Source organism: Cornus florida, unplaced genomic scaffold, assembly GCF_030987335.1.
Source record: "Cornus florida cultivar Cherokee Brave unplaced genomic scaffold, ASM3098733v1 CherokeeBrave_3.0.0_Hap2_Chr11, whole genome shotgun sequence".
NCBI classification, from domain to species: domain Eukaryota; kingdom Viridiplantae; phylum Streptophyta; class Magnoliopsida; order Cornales; family Cornaceae; genus Cornus; species Cornus florida.
Genome location: NW_026775581.1, coordinates 25,961,884 through 25,978,609, shown reverse-complemented (window position 1 = coordinate 25,978,609; position 16,726 = coordinate 25,961,884). Strand labels below are relative to the sequence as shown.

Sequence of the window (16,726 nt, the reverse complement as noted above, 5' to 3'; positions counted from 1 at the left end):
GGACAATCCATGCTTGTTGTTAATGTTCCATACTTATGAAAAGCAAGTAACATGTATCTCTAACCTTGTGATGTGTTTGGATTGTGAGTTTAAAGAAAGGATTAATGGCTTAATTTGATATGTTGTGTTATCCACCATGTTGTTTAGACAATATATGCTTAATTTGTCATCCATGCTTGTTGAAACAACCACACACACACACTTTATTGCAATACATGTTCTTCCCCTCATTAATCATTCATTAAAGGTGTACAAAAGCTATACTTAGTGGTGATCTCTAAACCCCAAGATCTCTCTCTATCTTTTATTCTCTCTATTACATTATTGCTTACTTTAGCTTAATTTACAGCTAGTTTAATTCAATCAACCAGCCACTATTTTGATCATTCGACATACTAACCCTAATTTTGATTCCTCAAGCTAGTACGACAACTCAATCTCTTCGGACGATCCCTTCTCACTCATACTACATAGTATAGGTGTTAAGCGGTTTATAAATTTAAATTATGGTGCCCACTTTACACTAATTTCCAAACTCAAAGTTTTGTGCATTGTTTTGTGCGATTACCCGAGAAGACACCATAGTTTTTGGCGCCGTTGCCGGGGATTGATTAATTGGCAACGTCGTATTTGTGGAATCAATTAGGAATTAGTACTCTTTTGATCGTGTCTTTACTTTGTTTTCAAATTTTGTTACTTATTGTGTTTGTTCTTGATTGACAAGGAGCATTGAGCTAGGAAGCAAGCAAAAGAGCATTCAAGCAAAGGAGCTAAGCAGGCAAGGAAAAATGCTAAAAATTTAAAAATTACTAAGCTAAGCTATAAATTTGGAGTTGAAGTGCTAAAGGACCTTTGTGAGCTTTTCTTTACTCATCCCTTAGTTAAATCGTTGGCCTGCGTGGAGGCTTATATTTCAATTCTTAGATAAATCGTGAGCCCGCGTGGAGGCAATTTACTTTTCTTGCATATTGTTAAAGCGTGGGAGTATGGGAACATTGTATGTGGAGGAAGTTTATTGATTGTTGATTTGTTATGAAGGAGAAGTGCTTGCTTGTTTTGTTGTGTTTTGTGTGTCGCTAGAAGTCTTGGGTAGTCCTTGTTCTATTATTCGTCCTAAGTTTTCACATGGAAAATCTAGAGGGTAATCTTGGCTACTTAGACCCACGTTTCATACAAAACCCTCCTTTTAATCAACATGGCCCCGAAGTTCAAGCTCCAATTCCTCCAATGATCCTTCGTGATCCTTACAATCTTCATGCGTATTATGCACCTACTTGTATTGTGTTGCCTAATTTTGAAGCAAATCAATATGAAATCAAGCCTGAGACTATTCAAATGTGTCCACTCTTTTATGGCTTAGATGATGAGGAACCCTATAAACATCTAAATGAATTCTTTGAAATATGTTCCACCGTAAGATATATGGATGTCCCGGAGGAAGTTCTTCCCTTTTACACTAAAAAATAAAGCAAAACATTGGTTCAATACTTTTGGGGCAAATTCAATAACATCTTGGGCACAAATGCAAAATGAATTTTTAAAAAATTTTTACCCAATAAGTTTGACTAATGTAATGCGTGCTTCAATTAGAGAATTTTCTCAAAGGGAAGGGGAGTGGTTGCATGAGGCTTGGGAAAGATTGAATGACTTGCTAAGCAAATGTCCACATCATGGCATTCCGAAATGACAAGTGGTTCAATATTTCTATGAGAGTCTATCCGACATTCATAAAGACATGGTCGATACATCATGTGGAGGATCATATTTTGGAAAACATGAGGATAACATATGACACCTCTTCGAGAAAATGAGCGAAAACTCTTTGCAAAAATATTATACTTCTCGATTTGACCATAATTCAAAGGAAAAGAAGAGAGACTTGCAAGTATGTCAAATAGAGAATCCATTAGAGATTGTAGCCGAGGTTAAGACTGATGAGCACTAAAAAGTGCGTATTTAAACCCCTTACGCTTAGGCATTCTAGTACCTTTATCTATCTTACTTTACCGTTTTAGATTGATTCCGTATTATTTCCATTTTCAAGCACTTATCCCGAAAATAAGCTAACTCAGCCAAATAAGAGCTTAATTGAAACAATTATGAGATTGAACAAAGAAAGGAGCAAAGTGGAGAAAGAAAGAAGCAAAGTGAAGCAAAGCAGCAAGTTCGATCGATCCAAGTTCAAGGTTCGATCGATCGAACACCGATCGATCGAAGCACTTCAAGATAGATCCAAGCCTTGACCCAAAAGCATAAAGTTCCAAAAGTTCGATCAATCCAACACCAACCTTCGATCGATCGAACACTTTTGTCCTTATTCAAATGATTGATCTTATCCACAGCTGTACCACCACTAACCACTTTTGTCCTTTTCCCATAAATATCTCCCATAAATATCTTGGATTTGTCTTTTTCCAAAAAGCTTAGCCAGTTGGATCGATCCAGCCTAGGTTCGATAGATCTTAGCCAGTTCGATCGATCCAAGACCAAGGTTCGATCGATCGAACTTCCTCCAGTGCGAAAAAGTTAAAATTCCATCTCATTGAAAGTTGTCATTTATCCAATCATTAGGGAATATTGTGTGCACGACCCCAGCTCATTTTGGGTGTCATTTTGACTTACCTATATAAGGATAAGGATTGCTTTTTCAAAAAAAAAGAACATTACTTTTCATATCATCTCTTGGAGAGAAAGCTTAGAGGAGGAGGAGGCTAGAGACACCATTGGAGATCTTCATCAACAGGGAGCAAACCTCTTCCATGGAGTTAGCCCTTGAGGGTTGGAGCATCATTACCATGAGTGGCTAGACATCCTCTTGGGGCTAGAGTTAGCCCCAAGCATGCTTTCTATATCTTAATCTTGTGTATTATTAAGGGATTAGTGTTGTAATTGATGTTTTGACACTTTGATATATATAGATCTTGTTTATTCAATGATTTATGTGGTTTAATGCTTCCAATTGGTCATTTCATTCTATCCATATGTCTATGTATGCTAGAATAGATGTTCATGTACTTATCTCTAGATTTTGTGTTATTGATGCATGTCTATGTGTATTGATGCTATAGATTTAGAGATTGTCAAAACATTGTGCTTAAAAGAATGCTTTTGTGATTCTCTTGATGGTTCATGCTTACCTCTTGATGGATTGTGCCTCTCCCCTAGTTTATTTTCATGCTACTAGTGTAGATGTAGTGTAGTTGTAGTGTAGTGTTAAATGGGAGGACAATCTATACTTGTTGTTTGATGATCCAAGCTTTTGAGTGCAATTAGCATATGTCTCTATCCTTGTGTTGTATTTGGATTGTGAGCTTAATGAAAGGATTAATAACTTGTTTTGATTTATTGTGCCTTTCACATGTTGTTTAGAAAATATATGCTTCATAGCTTAAATATATTGTGACTTTCACATGATGTTTAGACAATACATGCTTAACTAGTCATCTTTGCTTATTGAATCAACCAAATACACACACACCAATATTGCAACCCACTATTTGCCCTCATTAATCACTTGTCAATGATATAGAAATGCATTGCTTGGTGGTGATCTCTAAACCTCAAGATCTCTCTCTCCCTTACTTACTCTCTTTAGCATTGCATTCTTACTTAATTTAATTTAGTAGTTCTCTAGTTTAAACAACCAACCAACCAATCACTTGTTTGATCATTCGACTTACTAACCCTAGTTGCAATTTCACATTCAAGTACGACTCCAATCCCTTGGGACGATCCCTTCTCACTCATACTACATAGTATAGGTGTTAAGCGGTTTATAAATGTAAAGTATGATGCCCACTTAACACTAATTTCCGAACTCAAAGTGTTGTGCATTATTTTGTGCAAACCCTCCCCAAGGAACCATAGTTTTTGGCGCCATTGCCGGGGATTAGGCAACGTCGTATTTGTGGAATTCATTAGGAATTAGTATTCTTTTGATCGTGTCTTTTCTTTATTTTGATTTCATTTTTCTTTTTGGTTACTTATTGTGTTTGTTTTCACTTGACTAGGTGTATTATTGGAAAGAAGCCAAGCAAAGGAGCATCCAAGCTAAAGAGCAAAGCAAAATAAAGGAAAAAGCTAAAAATTCTAAAAAATTGCTAAGCTAAGCTAAATTTGGAGTTGAAGTGCTATAGGACCTTTGTGAGACTTTCTTGACTCAATCTCCTTAGTTAAATCGTGAGCCCGCGTGGAGGCATTTTTTTTGTTAATGCATTATTATTGTTTCAAACATGGGAATTGTGTTTGTGGAGGAAGTTTAATTGTATTGTTGTGAAGGCAAAGTGTTTGTTCATTTGTTGTGCTTGCTTATTTGTTATTGTGCATGCATGGTCATCGTTTATTGAGACCAACTCTTGTCCCTTTTGATTTGCATCTCAAATCCATCGTTAGAAATCCTAGGGGAAGGGGAAGTTCAAATAGAACCCGCCTATCAATGGATGACCATAATGATGATCATGTTGAGAACCTTAGTCACATAGACCAACAAGGCATCCTTCATCCAAATGCGCACAATGAGAACATTCATGTACCATTAGGCATGCCTAGGCCATTCATTCACCCACCACCACAACAACAAGGCCAAGTTCTATTCGGAATGCCAAGGCAAATGTATGCTCCACAACCTCCCATTGTCAATCGAGGAATTCAAAATCAAGGTGTTCATGTTGCACCTCAAGTTGCTAACCCACCACTTGCTTTGAGAGACCATTATGTGCCAAATGAATATAATGCACCCACATGCATTCAATTGCCACCATTTCGAGCACACCATTATGAAATTAAAGCACAAACCATTCAAATGCTTCCTAACTTTCATGGACTTCCAAGTGAAGAACCCTATAAGCATTTGGATGAGTTTCTTGAAGTTTGTTCTACTGTGAAATACACGGACATGCCGGAAGAAGTCTTAAGGCTTAAACTTTTTCCATTCACCTTTAAAGACAAGGCAAAATATTGGTTTAACAATCTTAGGCCTTTTTCAATCACTTCTTGGGCAGAAATGCAACAAGAGTGTTTGAAGAAGTACTATCCGGTTTCTAAGACTAATGCCATGAGAACTTCAATTAAAGAATTTACACATGGGGATGGAGAAACATTTCATGAGGCATGGGAATGCTTCAATGAATTGCTAAGGAAGTGTCCACACCATGACATGCCCAAATGGCAATTAGTTTAATATTTTTTTGAGAGCTTATTGGACAACTATAAGGGTATGGTTGATGCTTCCATGGGTGGCTCTTACATTGATAGGCATGAGGATGACGTGTGGCGTCTCTATGAAAGCATGAGTGAGAATTCATTGCATAGAACATTGTCATCAAAGAATGGTAGAAATACACAAGGTAGGAAGAGTGTTGGCTTACTTCAAGTCGACAATTCTAATGAGATAGCCGCCGAAATGAAGTCTTTGTCTCAAACGTTTGATCAATTTTTGATTAACCAAAACTCGGCGAACCAAGTAACTTCCTTCCCTAACCATTCTCATCGTGCATCAAATGAATCATGTATGACTTGTTCTAGTGTTCTTCATTCTACTTCTCATTGTCCTCATGGACAAGTGCAAAGTGAACCTAATGAACAAGTCAATGCGGCTTTTGTGAACCAAGGGACCAATCCTTATGGTACTCATTACAATCCAAGTTGGAGAAATCATCCGAACTTCTCATGGAAAAACCAAGGGGAAGGCTCAAACCCTCCTTAAGGCGGTTTTTAAGGGAAGTATATTCCACCTCCAATGCAAAACCAAGGATCCTAAGGTTATAGGCCATACCAATCACAAGGGAATCAATTATCTAATTCTCATTTTCCCAACCAATCATATTCCCAAAGTAATTCTCGATGTCCCGCTTTTGAAGAGAAAGTTTTAAATGCTTTGGGCACTTTAGAGGCTAACACACAATTGCTTCATTCTCACTCTCAATCTATTGCAAAACTAGAAACCTAAGTAGGGCAAATAGCTAGCACTCTTAATGCTAGAGAGAAGGGAAAGATGCCTATTAATGCCCCGCCTAAGCAACAATGTGTTGTGGAAACCCAATCCTTATCGGAGGGGTGTACTATAGAACATGTTAATGCGGTGACCACCTTGCGGAGTGGTAGAGTTGTAGATAATTAAGTAGAAATGACCAATGAAGAGAGTGAATCGGTGCAACCACAAGTTGTCACCCGTCCCGTTTCACATCCTATTCCTCCTTCATTACATACACATGATCTTGCAAATGAGAAAGTTTTGAAAAATGTGTTTGAAAAAGAAGTTTTGAAAAAGGATGTTGAAAAGGTTTTATTAAAAAATGATTTGAAAACTTCTTGTGTTGAAGAGAGTTCAAAAGAAAATCTTGAAAAGTGTTTGAACCAAAGGTTCCATTTCCAGACGCCTTGAAAGGGTCCATTTCGAAAGAAAAGCAAAAAGTCAAGACCAATGAGATTTTGGAAATATTTAGGCAAGTAAAAGTTAATCTCCCACTTTTGGATGCAATCAAGTAAATACTAACTTATGCCAAGTTTTTAAAAGATCTTTGCACCCAAAAGTTGAAGAACAAAAGCCAAGAACCAAAAAAAGTGGTTTTGACCGAGCAAGTAAGCTCAATTTTGCAACATAACACTCTTCCAAAGTTTAAGGACCCTGGTTCACCCACTACATCATGCATCATTGGTGAACATATCATTAATCAGGTGCTTCTTGACTTAGGAGCAAATGTTAACCTTCTTCCTTACTCGGTTTATGTCAAACTAGGCTTAGGTGAATTGAAACCGATGTCGGTAGTTTTGCAACTTGCCGACCGATCCATTAAGAAGCCTAGGGGTATAATTGAGGATGTTTTGATAAAGATTGATAAATTCTTCTTTCCTATTGATTTCGTTGTCATAGACACGGAATCGGTTCCCAATCCTAAGAGCCAAATTCCCGTTATCCTTAGCCGTCCTTTCTTGGCAACCGCTAATGCCAACATCAATTGTAGGACAGGGATATTGAAGATTTCATTTGGCCACATGAAGGTGAAGTTGAATATCTTTAATACTACACCCAATTCGTTTGACAAATATGAAGGAGAGGTCAATGTTGTGGAAAAATGTCATGAATTTAATAGTGAGGGAAATGAGTTTTTATGTGACTCAAGGGTTTCTAAAGGATCATCTTTAACCTTGCATTCTAAAAGTCTTGTTTCAAACTCTTGTTTTGAAAGGGAGTGGAAGCCTAAAGGGTGTAATTGCATAGACAAAGGATCAAAAACTTCTTTTGAGTTTGATCCAACAAGTTCTTCCAAGAACAATTTGTTGGGTGGGGCTCAAGATATTCATCACCCCAACAAGGAGGGGATGCATTATAAGATCTTTAATCCGGGCTAAAAGAGCCCGATGTCTTGCTAGAGACATTAAAGACTAGCAAAAGCATTCGTAGGGTGTCAAAACCCTATTTCTCTCTCATTTCTATCTTACATTTCATTTCTTGCGAAGTCTAGATACTTGTTTTTGGTTCATATGCATTTCAAGGAACTTTGGTGAGGATTGCATAAGCTTGCATGTTAATTTTGAGCATTCTGCATAAGTTCGATCGATCTCATACCTGAGTTCGATCAATCGAACTTCCATCTGAATCCAACACTTAGAAAATTTTCAAGCCTGCATCCAAATAGGCTCTCTGTCCCATCGATCCAAGAAAAATTTGCGATCTTAGTTCTCAGTTGGATAGATCATAGGACCTTCGATCGATCCAACTATCCTGTTCAATCGATCTTGAGTGTTGACACTTAGAATATTTTTGAGCCTGCAGAACCTGCATCCAAATCACCTCTCTGTCCCATCGTTCGAACTAATTCTCAGATCGATCAAGAGACATTCGATTGATCCAACTTCCAAGTTCGATCGATCTCATAATTCAACACTTAGAAAATTTTGAGCCTGTATCTACCTGCATATTTTCAGCTCTCTGTCTGATCGTTCGAAACATTCCAAGATCGATCTGAAAATTCTTCGATCGATCCAACTTTCCAGTTTGATCGATCTCATGTTTCAACACTTAGCCAAATTTTCTTAACCAAAAACCTGCACATTTTAGTCTGATCGTTCGAACTATTGTTTCGATCGATCTCAGTTCTTCATTTCATTCTTTGACTTTATTTTGACTTTTCAAATTTCAAAAATCTAAAAATAATTTTATTATTTTATTTTTCAAAAATACCAAAAAGATTTTCTATTTTCCAATTTTAATTTTAATTTTAATTTAAATTTTCCAATTCTATGATTAAAAAAAAAAAAAAAAAAAACTTTGAGAGAGAAAGTTTGATCGATCTCAGCTGAGTTCGACCGACCGAACTAATCGGGGAATGTTTTTTTTTTAAAATCGAGGGTTCTCATGATCGATATAACTCACCCTCAACCTCAAACCCCCCCTCTTTCTCTCTCGTCGCCACCGCTGCACCTACTCATATCTTCCATCTCCGGCGAGAACTAAGCTTCTCTCTCTCTCTCTCATCTCGGTTTCATCCTTCCCTCTTTGCATCCACATCTCCCTTCGATTTGGGTAAGATCTGACACCTCACTAGTCGATTTTAAGCTTCAATCTCGTGCATACATGGTTTATATGTTTGATTCATGCTTTATATATGATTGAACCTCCATTGTTGATGCTTGAAATATGTATATATATATATATGTATATCGTTGTATATATTTTTGATATTTTTGTTTGACTTGGGAGTATGGGCCATGTTTGGGTGATGGGAGTTGTTGATTTGATGTGTTGTAGGGCCCACGAACACGTTCGTGTGGGCCCCGTTCTTCAAAAGTTATAGATCTGTGGCCTTTCAGTTTTCATCGTCGCACAGTTCAATCGATCGAACTTGTATCTCAGATCGATCTTGAGAGATCGATCGAATTCTTGTCTCAGATCGATCGAAGTTGTGAGATCGATCTCACTTACTTTCGATCGATACAACTTTTTGTGATCGATCTCACTTCTTTTCATGATCGATCGAACTTCACAGATCTCATACACACACTTCATTCATTATATCTCATTTTCATGTTATCTTATTTATGCCCAATGCCTGTGATATTCCACATTGGATGCATGTCATACTTATATTGCTTAGCATGATTAATATCCAGTCACCTGCATAGATTCATGTCATATCTGTTTTGTCTATCTTATTTGACATGTATGATTCTATATTATGTTTAACAATTCTTTATTCTGGCACTAACTTCCATTGCAAGTTTTTCTTTGCAGATCATGGTTAAGCGCAAGACTGTTGCCAATAGGCAACACGGGCCACAGAGACCTCATAGACAGCAGAGGCATGTTAGGCCTAGGACAGAGGAGCCAGCTGAGCCCTCTCATACTCAGGAGCCAGTACAGCCTACACTATCTCAGTCACCTGCTCCTGAGGCTGAGGATGATCATATCCCATCTTCTTCCCAGGCTCATCCTGCTTTTACACCTAAGCCATCTCCACCGCATGCTAGCGCTGAGCGTACACCAGTACTACCTCCATCACGCAGCCAGCTCACCAGGCGCGTGATAGGCCCATGCCTCGATATGAGAGTATGTCAGTCGACCATGAGTCTGTCTTTGACATAGATTTCTTCTCCTGATCGGTGCTGACCCGATCAGCTTACCGTGATATTATTCAGAGGGGCCTGGTCGCTATTCTTGCCCCTGTCACAAAGCCAGTCTACCCGCGGCTGGTACGGTTGTTCTACCAGAACCTCCGACGATCCCCGCGTACCACAGCCGAGCTAGTCACTTCTGTAGATGTCCATATGATCACCATAACTGTGGACACACTTTCCAGATTATGCCACTGCCCACACCACTGTCCTCCAGAGCTTTAGGAGACCTATCCGAGGCTACACAGGCCTTCTTGTGCCGCCATGGCAGTTTACTTGACAGGTCACCATGCTGCTGGTGAGACTTTCTCCACCTGCACATATCTTCCAGACGACCTTTGGTTCATCGATTCTGTGCTTTTCCGGAACATATACACGGCCGGTCACAAGATCCAGAGGAGGAGCGATTATCTGACAGCCCTTTATGCTTTTTACACCGGGCATTGGGTGTCCATTCCCGCGCTCATCTGGAGTGTGATGAGGAAGCTCTATGACGAGTACATCAGCAAAGAGACGCCCTAACGGGCTAAGTCTCTTCTATTCGGCCACCTCATCACCCAGATTCTCATTGACTAGCGTTATCCCATCCACCCGTAGGAGGACCCCGAGACCGGTACCTGTCACTTCCTCAAGAAGGACTGGGACAAGAGCTACCGCTCTATTATTACCAGACTGTAGGAACACGCAGCACTGGCTACAGAGGAGTTAGAGCTGGAGCAGGCACAGGCACCGGCAAAGGCAGAGGCAACAGCAGTAGATCCCGCAGTGGACGATAAACCCGTCGATCCAGCTGCAGAACATTTAGACGTAGATTTAGAGCGCCCTGCAGACGACGCAGAGCAGCACTCTCCAGCTGGGTCACCTATTCACGAACAGGATCACACTCAGGACCTCTCTTCTGATTCATCTATGCCTGAGACTCCTGATATGCGATTTCGGAGTACGGCTGCAGACGCTTGAGGATGCTGTTGCTACTATCCGAGCTGATCTTACTGCCCATAGAGCTGATCTTATTGCCCATCGAGCTGATTTTGCCACCTTCCACACGGATATCGTGACCATGTTTCGAGATTTATCCAGAGACATCCGCAGCGCCAGACTTGCCCGTCCTGCCTCATCTTTATGAGCTCCCAGTCCTTTCTATTTCATTATCTCTCTCCCATAGATACTTTATTTTTATCACTATACAGTGCTATTATTTTTACAGCCGGTCTATCGGCTCTGATATTTTTGTTATACCAGCACTTTATTTATTTTATATATCTATTTTTGCTATGGATGTCATATGATTATATTCTCATATCTGTATGTTTGACTCCATCAGGTGCATACAGTGACTTCAGTGAGAGAGTGCTACCCAATTTTCAGGACCACCCTTATACCTCTCTCATTTCTTTATCTGTTTATCCTATTTACACTTGCATATCCACTGTGCACTTATTATCCCATTTTGTTATCTGATGAGTTTATCCAAGTGCCAATTTTCAGGACCACAGTTAATCCCAAGTTTGGGGGGGCCATGCCACCCATTTCGGATATTTCAGTCCCGATCATTCTTACTTAGTTGCACTGGTATACTCTTTCCTTTGTTCTCTTTGCACATTGAGGACATTGTGCAATTTAAGTTTGGGGGGAATGCTGCTTTGCAGTGTTAGTTTTAAGTTGCATATCTTTTGAGCATGACTTGTGTATTTGAGGGATATTTCTATAATTGGTCCATATCTAGCCATGATTTTGATCTTTTGAGAACTATATTGCTTAAAATTTAAAAATTGCTTGACTTGAGAGTTCAATACTCCTTGTATGCCCTTTGGAAGCCACTTAGGAGTAAATTTTTCGAAAGATTGATATATTGCTTGCATTTGTGGTCCACATCATCTTGATTTTGTGATTATTTTGAGATTCACTCTAGTCTTCTACACTAGCACCGGCGCACACTAGCATTCATTTGTGGGGTACATGCTTTGTTAATTATTGAATTGGTTATATCCTAATTGAGCTAGTAGTGCATTGAAAGCTTTCATTCTTGATAAAGGTGGATAGCAACCCCTTTTCACTAAGTAGCCAGGATTCTAGCCTCATCAAGCACTGAACTTCTCGCGCCGAAAGGTGGAGGGCCCAAACTCTAGGTTAATAATTGAACTTGCTTCAAAAAAAAAAAGAAAAAAAAAAAAAAGAAAAAAAAGTGAGGACTTCTCTCAAAAATTGAGAAGTGGGAAATGATTAGATGGTTGTTGTCTTGATTTGTAGCCTAGTTGATTTGAGCTTGTAAGTCTGTAGGGGTGTCTTAACGCCTAATGCCCTAAAGCCGTCTGGTTTGGGAGTCATTGACCTAACGCTTGACCTCATGAATCGCTAGAAAGCTTAATAGATTAACACATTGCACTATACTTCCATCTTTGATCCTATAAAAAAAAAAAAAAAAAAAAAAAAAAAAAAAAAAAAAAAATCCGAGTGAAAAAAATAAGCGCACTTAGATGAATAAAGCTTTAATAAAATGTCCACTTTTTGTCTTGATGATCGGTACTAGATTTGTATGCTAGTTTGAGGGTAAGGATGTGATTAATTTTTTAGTTGGTTTAGATAGCAACACATTTGATGCCGGTACACTTAAAAAGGATTCTAGAGTTGTTTTGATTTGCACGAGCATTTTTTTGATGTGTGGGGGACCATACTTGCTTGCTTGATGTTGAGATTTTGGGAGATTGCTTAGAAATGTTTGAAAAATTGCATACTTGAGGTAGTTTTCTCCTAATGCTTGTTTGCAATATTGGAGCCTCTTTTGAAAGAATGAGCTTAATGTTTATGGGTACCATTTCTGGAAACCCTCATGAGACTTCACTCGTCCACTAGGGGTAACCTAGGGGTTTAAAAGGCTTATTGCATATGCTAAATGCAATCGTGTTCCCTACGAAAGTGGCGTTATCCATTTATTGTTTTCTAGTTCATAGCTGTATAGTTGTTTATCTCATTTCTTTACTTCATAGTTCATTGCTAGGGACTAGCAATATTTAAGTTTGGGGGTGTGATGAGCACTGAAAAGTGCGTATTTAAATCCTTTAAGCTTAGGCATTATAGTACCTTTATCTATCTTACTTTACCGATTTAGATTGATTCCGTATTATTTTCATTTTCAGGCACTTATCCCGAAAATAAGCTAACTCAGCCAAATAAGAGCTTAATTGAAGCAATTATGAGATTGAACAAAGAAAGGAGCAAAGTGGAGAAAGAAAGAAGCAAAATGAAGCAAAATAGCAAGTTCGATCGATCCAAGTTCAAGGTTCGATTGATCGAACACCAATCGATCTCAGCACTTCAAGATAGATCCAAGCCTTGACCCAAAAGCATAAAGTTCCAAAAGTTCGATCGATCCAACACCAACCTTAGATCGATCGAACACTTTTGTCCTTATTCAAATGATTGATCTTATCCACAGTTGTACCACCACTAACCACTTTTGTCCTTTTCCCATAAATATCTCCCATAAATATCTCGGATTTGTCTTTTTCCAAAAAGCTCAGCCAGTTGGATCGATCCAGCCTAGGTTTGATAGATCGTAGCCTGTTCGATCGATCCAAGACCAAGGTTCGATCGATCCAAGACCAAGGTTCGATCGATCGAACTTCCTCCAGTGCGAAAAAGTTAAAATTCCATCTCATTAAAAGTTGTCATTTATCCAATCATTAGAGAATATTGTGTGCACGACCCCAGCTCATTTTGGGTGTCATTTTGACTTACCTATATAAGGATAAGGATTGTTTTTTTTTTTTTAAAAAAAGAACATTACTTTTCATATCATCTCTTGGAGAAAAAGCTTAGAGGAAGAGGAGGCTAGAGACACCATTGGAGATCTTCATCAACAAGGAGCAAACCTTTTCCATGGAATTAGCCCTTGAGGGTTGGAGCATCATCACCATGAGTGGCTAGACATCCTCTTAGGGCTAGAGTTAGCCCCAAGCATGCTTTCTATATCTTAATCTTGTGTATTATTGAGGGATTAGTGTTGTAATTAATGTTTTGACACTTTGATATATATAAATCTTGTTTATTCAATGATTTATGTGGTTTAATGCTTCCAATTAGTCATTTCATTCTATCCATATGTCTATGTATGCTAGAATAGATGTTCATGTGCTTATCTCTAGATTTTATGTTATTGATGCATGTCTATATGTATTGATGCTATAGATTTAGAGATTGTCAAAACATTGTGCTTAAAAGAATGCTTTTGTGATTCTCTTGATGGTTCATGCTTACCTCTTGATGGATTGTGCCTCTCTCCTAGTTTATTTTCATGCTACTAGTGTAGATGTAGTGTAGTTGTAGTGTAGTGTTAAATGGGAGGACAATCTATACTTTTTGTTTGATGATCCAAGCTTTTGAGTGCAATTAGCATATGTCTCTATCCTTGTGTTGTATTTGGATTGTGAGCTTAATGAAAGGATTAATAACTTGTTTTGATTTATTGTGCCTTTCACGTGTTGTTTAGATAATATATGCTTCATAACTTAGATATATTGTGACTTTCACATGATGTTTAGATAATACATGCTTAACTAGTCATCCTTACTTATTGAATCAACCAAATACACACACACCAATATTGCAACCCACTATTTGCCCTCATTAATCACTTGTCAATGATATAGAAATGCATTGCTTGGTGGTGATCTCTAAACCTCAAGATCTCTCTCTCCCTTACTTACTCTCTTTAGCATTGTATTCTAACTTAATTTAATTTAGCAGCTCTCTAGTTTAAACAACCAACCAACCAATCACTTGTTTGATCATTCGACTTACTAACCCTAGTTGCAATTTCACATTCAAGTACGACTCCAATCCCTTGGGATGATCCCTTCTCACTCATACTACATAGTATAGGTGTTAAGCGGTTTATAAATTTAAAGTATGATGCCCACTTAACACCAATTTCCGAACTCAAAGTGTTGTGCATTATTTTGTGCAAACCCTCCCCAAGGGATCAAAGACTCTCTCTCAAAAACTTGATCAATTCTTGTTGAGTCAAAAATCGGTTATAAAGTCACCTTCTTTTCGTCATACTTCTCATCTTAGTGAGCCATGCATGACATATTCACGTGTTTTACATACCACTTTCGATTTTCCCCATGGACATGCATTCAATGAGCACTTTGAATAAGTCAATGCTACATTCGCTCACCCTTACTCAAGTGCATATGTCCCAATGTGGAATGAAAATTCAAATTTCCATCAAGCTAAAAAATTTCAAGGCAAATATATTACACCTCATAAATGGGAAGGAGGTTCCCAAGGGTTTGTTTCTTCTTCATCTCATCAAAGAACCAATCAATTTTCACATCCTCAAATGTATAATTCGCAAATTTGCTCTCATTATCCTCATGCGCTTTCTAGCAATTCTATATTTGAAGATAAGGTTTTGGTGGCCTTGGGTAGCTTAGAAATGAATACCAACTTGTTGCATTCCTACTCTCAATCCATATCAAAGCTAAAATCCCAAATTGGGACCATAGCTAATGCGTTGAATGCAACAGAAATTGGGAAATTACATAGTCAACCCGAGAGGAATCCAAAAGCCCAATTTTGTGTGGAAGCAAACCCTACATCGAGTTGTTCTTCCTAAGCTCAAGTGTAAGCCATCACCACTTTGAGAAGTGGTAAGCAAGTGGACAATAGGGTTAAACTACCAAAGGAAGATAGTGAATCGGTGTAACCTAAAGTTGTCACCCATCCAATTCCCAATTCTACTCCTACTTCCTTGAATGAAAATGTTCCTAACCGGAAGTCTCAATCATATCCATCATCTCCCCAAATTGCAAAGTCTCATGAGCCAAAAGCTCCGTTCCCTTATGCTCTAAAAGAAACTTCGCCTTATGGGAGGCAAGAAGGGAAACTACATGATATGATGGAAGTTTTTAAGCAAGTAAACATCAATCTTCCTCTTTTGGATGCCATTAAGCAAATTCCACCTTATGCAAAATTCTTGAAAGATCTTTGCACACAAAAGAGGAAGAGCAAGGGAGCAAGCCCTAAAAAAGTGTTCCTCACGGAGCAAGTGAGCTCCATTATTCAATAAAACACTCCACCCAAGTTCAAAGATGCTGGTGCTCCGACCATCTCATGTGTGATTGGGAACCATGAAGTTCGTAGAGCTCTTCTTGACTTAGGTGCAAGTGTTAATTTGATTCCTTACTCCGTGTATATCCAACTAGGTTTGAATGAGTTGAAGCCAACCTCGGTGGTGCTTCAATTGGCAGATAGATCCGTCAAAACACCACGGGGCATGGTTGAGGACATCCTCATCAAAGTTGATAAGTTTTACTTCCCGGTTGATTTTGTAGTTCTTGATACCGAACCGGTTGCCAACCCCACCAATCACATCCCAATCATCTTAGGAAGGCCATTCCTTGCCACCATAAATGCAACCATCAATTGTAGATCCGGGGTTATGGACCTTTAGTTTGGAAACATGATGGTCAAGCTGAATATTTTCAACGCAAGTCAACATCCCGTGGATGAAGACGAGTGTTGTCTTGTAGATGTGTTGGATGAGATTGTTGAGGGATCAATTCCTACCATGGTCATGAAACAACCAATTGAGGATAACCTTTCATCTCTTTTATTCGATGATCCTCTTGCTTCTTGTCTTCTTGAAATGTATGGAAATTGTGGGTTTGATGATGAAAAATTAATGGATGAAGTAAGCAATCTCATGGAATTTGTTGCAAGCTTAGATTTTCCATCTTGGAAAACTTCAATAGAACCTCTTCCTCCATTCTCTAGCACTCCACCGGTCTCATCTTTAGTTTCTCCACCAACTCTTGAGCTTAAAACTCTACCTTCCAATCTCAAGTATGCATTATTAGGACCAAAAGAGACTCTTCCGGTTATCATTTCTTTAAATCTTGAAAAAAACCAAGAAGACGCTCTCTTAAATGCGCTTAAAGAAAATAAGGAAGCCATAGGATGGAGTGTGGTGGATCTTAAGGAAATTAACCCTTCTATTTGTATGCATCGCATACTTATGGAAGATGATGCAAAACCCTTTAGGGATGGCCAAAGGCGACTTAACCCCAACATGAAGGAGGTAGTCAAAAAGGAAGTTGTCAAACTCTTA

The 16,726-nt window shown here is 38.7% G+C and overlaps 1 pseudogene; it reads right to left on the bottom strand.

Moving 5' to 3' along the window:
* Window positions 1–5,058: 5,058 nt before the first annotated feature.
* LOC132287388 (small nucleolar RNA R71) lies at window positions 5,059–5,157 on the bottom strand (annotated as a pseudogene).
* Window positions 5,158–16,726: the final 11,569 nt, after the last annotated feature.